Here is a 7,270-nt window from a genome sequence, read left to right as displayed (position 1 = left end):
TGACGATGCTCCAGAACACTTAAGATAACTTTTGAAATTAGACAAAAGCAACCAATGTTTTCAATGATTAGCAGAAAAGCCAAGTTTGTATAGATTTGTAACTGGTTATTTGAAGATGTGATAACCAGAGATATGGTATATCACACACATATACAAGAAGACCTAATGACTTGGGAAACTCTTCCTCTAAAGAAATTTCCCAATTTGATATGCTCATTATGTCTTCTGATGATTCTGGTCTAGCAAACCCAACGTGGTGTGATTCTAAGACAACCTGGCAATGCACTGTGGGCAACCGTGTTTAGCTGGGCAGATATTCACATGGATGTGGTGAAAGAGGCGGTTGAAGTTGCCAAAAATGATGAAGGCATAGATTTTGGACGTGGAAACTGGATCAGAGAGGACCAGTGGCCATCTTGACCTGAGACTCAGCCTCTGCTAAACTGGCTCAGAGTTCTTGATTTTCCATGACTGTGGCATCTAAGATTGGTCTACATAGGTGGTAGCAAAGCTGAGCTGGGGTTGTTAAATGCTCATGTTTCTGATATCACAGAGGCTCTTTGCCCTGTCCCCTCAGGCTCCACCTACTTAAGCTACCACTTTCTTTTCCAGTTTTTAGAAGTATATGACTCTTCCTCAGCTGACCATGTTGATGTGCCTGAGGAAAAATTAAAGTTAAAATGGTGTTTCAGGAATTCATTCATAATGTAAGTTGAACCAGTCCTTATTAATGAACTCCAAGTACTTCCCATCTGACTGAAGTCCAGCAATTATTTAAATGTGTAAGTAAAACCATTCTTTAGACCTTTATTCATAGTCCATTTGAGTCAGAAACCAAGCTTACTTGCTTTACTATCTAGGCATTAAGCAGCATTTGAGCAGCTGAAGAACTCTCAATTCCAGTGGCCCATAATAAATATCCAAACAATTATATCTACAGTGGCTATCCTTTCTAGTTGGAATACATCTCTGTGGGAGTTACTAATCAGACACCCAACCGTAAGTCCATGGCTAGAATGTTAGTTGGTGTTCTCATGGGAACTGGCTACTTAGAGAACATTTACAGTCTCATTTACTACTCAGGTAATTGTGTGCTATTATTATTACTGTTTATATTTCACCACAAAGAGAACAAGGCCTAGAGATGTTCAAAGATTCATTATCATAGAGGAAGGACTGTGACCAGCATACTCTGCCTGAATATCATTTTAAGCATGGTTCTTCTTTCAGGATTCATAGCCCCTGGGCAGTGTTCAGCAACTTCCTTGAAAAGAGTCATTTGTCTGAAACATACAGTTGTGTTTCCATGTGTTTGCACATGGTTATATGCAACGGTTTTTAGATTGAATGAGTTATCATAAGTAGTTGAGTTTTTTTTTAAAATCAGTGTTTACAAATGTAAGAGAATTTTGTGGCACAGAATCAGAAAATAACAATTTCTAGAACATCAGTTTTACACAAAAATTTGATTTATAAGCATTATCATGCTTAATTTACAATGTACCATGTGGTATGTATACATTGACTAGTTTCTTAAAATTTCAAGGTATTAAAAGTAAAATGTAATTTAAATACATTCTTCAAGTCTTGAAAACTAAAAATGGAATTATGAAATTTGCAGATAAATCTAAGGGACTAGAAAAGACTGAATGAGGTAACTCAGACCCAGAAAGTTGCATCAACACCTGCTCGCTCTTATTGTGGCTCTGACCTCCAAATCATCAGATGTCTGTCCATAGCCTGAGTACCTGCAGAAACTAGGACAGCAAAAAGGCAGGAAAGGTGAGGGCAAGAAGGATCTAACAGGGTTTGGGGGTAAGAAGGGCAAGTGGGAAAAGCAGAGAGAAAACTCTAATGGGCAATAGGAAAGGCAGGTCAATACTGAAGCAAGGGAAGGAGGGACAAATACTAGCAAGGATGTTTGATATCACCAAAAGGATGAGAATTATTTCAGCTTTAAGGAATCATATTATTTTATATTTAACAAAAGTTATATACAATGGACACACATATACACATATACTTGCACATATATATATACACACAGGTACACACAAATACACATGTATATACACACACACATATACATATGTATGTATATATATGTGTGTGTATATATATATATATACACACACACGTACACATACACACATGTATACACACATACATGCATACTCACATACATATACATATATACACACATACATACACATATATACACATGTACCCACATACATATATACATCTACGCAACCACACACACACCCGTACACATACACACCTATATACATGCATATACACACATATATACACATGCACACCCACACACATACACACATATGCATACACACATATGCATACACACAAATATATATACACATACACACATGCATAGACACATGTGCACACACACACACATCTGAAACAGAGTTATGCCAGTTAGGCTAACAATACTTCCCCCAAGAACCATAGATTATCTAACAACATCCCCAGTATCAGAAGTGACAAACTTCCTTTCAAGTTGTTGGTAAAGATTTTCTAGTGACTCCTAAAAACAACATAGCCTATCGGTGTTGCCTTTCATTGTTTCTCAGAGATTGAAGACATGTCCCTATTGCTGAATATACCATATATTTTGGAATAAGAATTTAGGAGACCTAGGATAAATCTAACCTGAAAGCCTCCTTCCTACAATCTAGTTTTCGCAGTACCAGAAAGTACTTTGTAAGCTGCCAGGGGAGGGAAAAAAATCACCAGCCCTATGAAGCTATCATGCCCGGGAACTGTAGCGATGGCCATCACGGCAAGGTGAGTGTAACATCAGCACATTTCTTGGAGGTAACCAGTAGCTGTCTAACTGAGCAGATATACTCGGTAGAAGGGGAATCATGCCTGGTACTAGAAATCTAACCAATTACTCGAGGTCACAGATTTCAGAGGAGAACATGCTACCATGACTTTACTAAGCCAGTATAATTCTTAAGTGCTTCCTAAAACCTCTCCTTATACCCAGGTAAGTATAACAGTTTACCCCTCATCAAAAAAGCTTCTCTTTACAGCAAAGAGAGACCACTATAGAAAAACACAACTTGTCACAATACAGAGATCAGCGGATCGTGTGACCCCAGGTCCAACTTATAACACTTATAACACAATTCCTGCAGCTAAGTAAGGCTCAGTTAAGATTGTGGAAAAGGGTACAGAGACAGAGGACCACGTTGCTATGTGGTTGTGTCTCCTAGAAATTGCAGGGACACCATACCTATGACACTTTAAAAATATGGCTGTATAAGTAAGACCTGAACTATGATAGCATCAACAGACATGCTAATGTGTAAGAAGGGAATCTAATGTGGTCCCACTCCTAGAAAAAGAAGAACAGGTAACTGGGGACTATTGAGACAGGAAGAGTTTAGCGTTTTCTAGGCATGAGTTCCATAATTAGTTAGCCAATACAAAGTAGGCAGCCCTAAAATCATACACACACAAGCTAGATTAAATGACTTAGCAGGTTATATCTATATTTATGTATATTTATGTATGTGTAAATATATGCAACAATAATAATCAAAAAGAGGCCAGTAAGACAGTAAGTGATGTAACTATATTTTAATTTTAAATGCTAATAATAAAAGAAAATATTGAGAAACTGTAACAAATATAAATTTTTACCATCATGCCTCCATACTTAAAGTCTTGTAGATTGTCTCTAGTTTAAGAGAATTCTAGAAACTTATTTTAGTGTGTCATTTTGGATAAAGAAGTTTTATTTCTTTCAGGTAATTCTTTTTGTTATGGCCATTGCTTTTGTCTATTTGTTTGTTTGTTTTGTATTTTAGATTTTAGAGAAGTTTCTCTCTGTGTAGACTAGGCTGGCCTTGAACTCAGAGAGCTGCCTACCTCTCTGTATCACATCACTTTTTTTTTTAATTTAGAAATATTTACTGTTTCAGGACAACTGATATGAAGAAATACTAGAAACAGTAGGAATGTATAAGAAATTCTTCATATATTTTATCTCTAAATTGCAGTGAAATATCCTTAAGAGTTCACAAAGTTAAAATTCAGGAAAAGCTTCAACTCTTGACTGAGGTACAGCTTCGACTCAAACCAAAGGTCGAAAGAAGTCACACTGCCAGCAAAATCCTTCAAATTTTATGAAATGGCAAATTTGTGGTTAAGCATATGGTTTTAAACAATCATTCCACCGGCTTAAAGAAAAGGACAGAAATGGTTTTCCTTCTGGCCTTGGCTGCCTTTGAGAAGAAGTGGCACTTTCACCCTGTCTGAAGATGATTTCACAGAATCATGTTTTACTTTGCGACGAGTTAAATTTTTATTTCTTCAAGCTTTAAGTTTCTTCTTGTTTAGAAAACAAACGTAAAAAATGAAGTCGCTGATGGAAATCCCAGCAGTCACAAAACGATGCTTGTTGGTGGGATGTGCTGACCCATAATAATAATATAAAATAATTGATAACTGGTACCACATCAGTGGACCCTGCTGAAGACCAACCTAATGTGCAAGCGCGAGGATACTTTTGAAGGCTGTTCTGCAAGCAAGATGAAGAATGGAATCTCAGTGATGCTGGAGCAAACCATAAAGACCCCACTCCTGGGGAAAATTCAGAGCCAATAGGAAATGTTAAAAACCCATTTTCTTTTAAGTAATATTCAAAAGGCAGTTGAATGCTGATTTTAAGATTATAAAGTCAAGAAAGGGAATTAGATAATTTTATTTTTCCAGTAAGAAGATCGAAGAGGTGAAAAGTCAGATGCGGTAAGTGTGAGATGGTATCAGAAAAAAAAAAAAAAAAAGGCTGAGTAAGGTAAGCGAGTCTAGCAACAATAAAATCAAGTTCTGGACTGGAGATATTAGAAACCAAAATTTAATTAGTGTGTAGAATGATTTTTTTTCTCTCTGAAAGAAAACATAAAAGAAATAATGCAAAAAAAAGACCAAGTTGAAAGCATCAGAGATACACACACACACACACACACACACACAGAGAGAGAGAGAGAGAGAGAGAGAGAGAGACAGATTATGTTAATATGTGAAAAATTCATTTCCCAGTATGTATGGGAGGATACATTAGAATCCATTTTCTTTCTTTTTGAAGACATATTCCAAGAAATTAAATGGAAAATCTAAGATTATAGCGTCAAGAAAAGGAAATAAAGTATTGGGTACTGAGGCTTACCTTAGGCTTGCTGCACTCTGAGCCATTGCTTGACCACTAAACTACATTCCCAGGACAGTCATAGAGCCTGCCTAACATGGGCAAGATCCTGAATTGAATCACTAACACACACACACACACACACACACACACACACACACACACACACACACACATGCATGCTTGCACTGTGATTCTGCCCATTGGAATTGGTGTTATAAATGTAATCTATAAAGATTATGTTATATGTTACTTTCAAGCAAATATAATAGTAGAAATCTTAAATAACAAGTGCTATGTATAAAAATTATGTTATGTTAATGTAACCAAATAAATATAATGGCGAATAAATTCTTACTAATTCCTCCTTATTAGTAGCATTATGATATGTTGCTTTTGTTTTTAAATTAATTTAAATACTAAAATGTACTTTCATGACCGGGAAGTTTACTGTTTCCTAGAAAAGTCAAGGAAGATACAACCATGACGTCTCATCAACATGCCTACCTATACAAGACCTGAACAAAGCTAACATCAAATATATATATATATATATGTGTGTGTGTGTGTGTGTGTGTGTATAATTAAAGGTACATAAACCTTCAATTGTCATAATATACAAACAGGTTTGTAGTTTGTTTTTTATACTGAAAAACTATAATGAACATTCCTCTTTATCAGGTTTGCTTATGTTATAAAATGTGTGTTTGGGTATGTAGCATAATATTGCTAGTATTGTTAACAATTTTGCCATGATGAACTCTTGTGTCATTTTTTTATTGAAGTAATTGTTTAAAAGATATTTGTGAACATATATCATGTTTGGTGTTCGATGTATGGCGAAGATATGCATATAGATATACACTATTTGTTTTGATGACTATGTGTACTGTATACTTTAAACAATGACATTTGTCTTTTCAAGGAATTCATCCTTTTTGTGTGTGTGTTTTTTGAGACAGGGCTTCTCTGTGTGTAGCCCTGGCTGTCCTGGAACTCACTTTGTAGACCAGGCTGGCCTTGAACTCAGATATCTGCCAGCCTCTGCCTCCCAAGTGCTGGGATTAAAGGCGTGTGCTACCACCACCCATCGAAATTCATCCTTTATATAAGTAGAAGTCCTTAGGTTGGGTTTCTCACCAAGAAGCATGATTGCTTTCTATGGTAATTGGCTTATGCTACTTGACCAGGGGGCTCCAGAAGCCTGAGGGATGAGCATCCTGATGCATCTTCCTCCACAGGCACATCATATTAGGTCACCATCACTGGGCTTCAGGATCACCAATCTGCAACAGTGCCAGCAGATCTCATTTGAGATCTTTGATCTTTATTTTCACGTTTATAAAATAGACCAACAAGAACAACTTTCTTCTGGGGAATATTCAGAAATAAAACTAAGAAAACATAGACTTAAGAGTAAATTGAGGACCATAACAAGAAGTACATTCCAAACAAGCAGGTACAAAATCCAAATTAAAAGATAACTTTAAGTTTGTTAAATTAATGTCTTCTAAAAAGAATCCCATGATGATTAGGAACATAAAGTAAGGACAGGATTTTATAAAAACCAATGAATAAGAAATGCAACACAGTGCAGACTTGAAGAATGAAAGCAGCGCTGCCTTAGAAGTCCTAACAGTGATACTGAAGAGGCAGGAGAAGGCTGGTGTGCACGCAAAGCCCCTGCTCCTCAAGCTAAGCTTTAGCAATGATGTTGTTGGGATGGGAGGAGTAAGATGATGACAACATCAGAAATGGGGATGGGTTTAGTTCAGCTGAGAACATGCTTACCCCAGTATGCTCAAGGTCCCAAGCTCCAGCCATACTCAAAGTCTTTTTCATAAATATTTAAAAGATTATAAATAAAAGAACTACATTGGATGCCATAAATGGCTAGTAATAGAATAATAATAGATCCATTACAATGGAAACCAGACATAACTAAAGTCAGAATTTCCCTACTGATATTTATGTGTTGTGGGTATAAAATTTTTATTAAACCCTCACTAAGAGTGCTTCAACATAGAAAAGATTACGTCACAACTCTACCTGCTAGCTCTTCTGACTGAGGAGATTGATACAATCTGGTCG

This window comes from Mus musculus, chromosome 11 (genome assembly GCF_000001635.26).
Source record: "Mus musculus strain C57BL/6J chromosome 11, GRCm38.p6 C57BL/6J".
In the NCBI taxonomy this organism is placed as follows: Eukaryota; Metazoa; Chordata; class Mammalia; order Rodentia; family Muridae; genus Mus; species Mus musculus.
Note: the sequence above shows the minus strand (reverse complement) of the source record.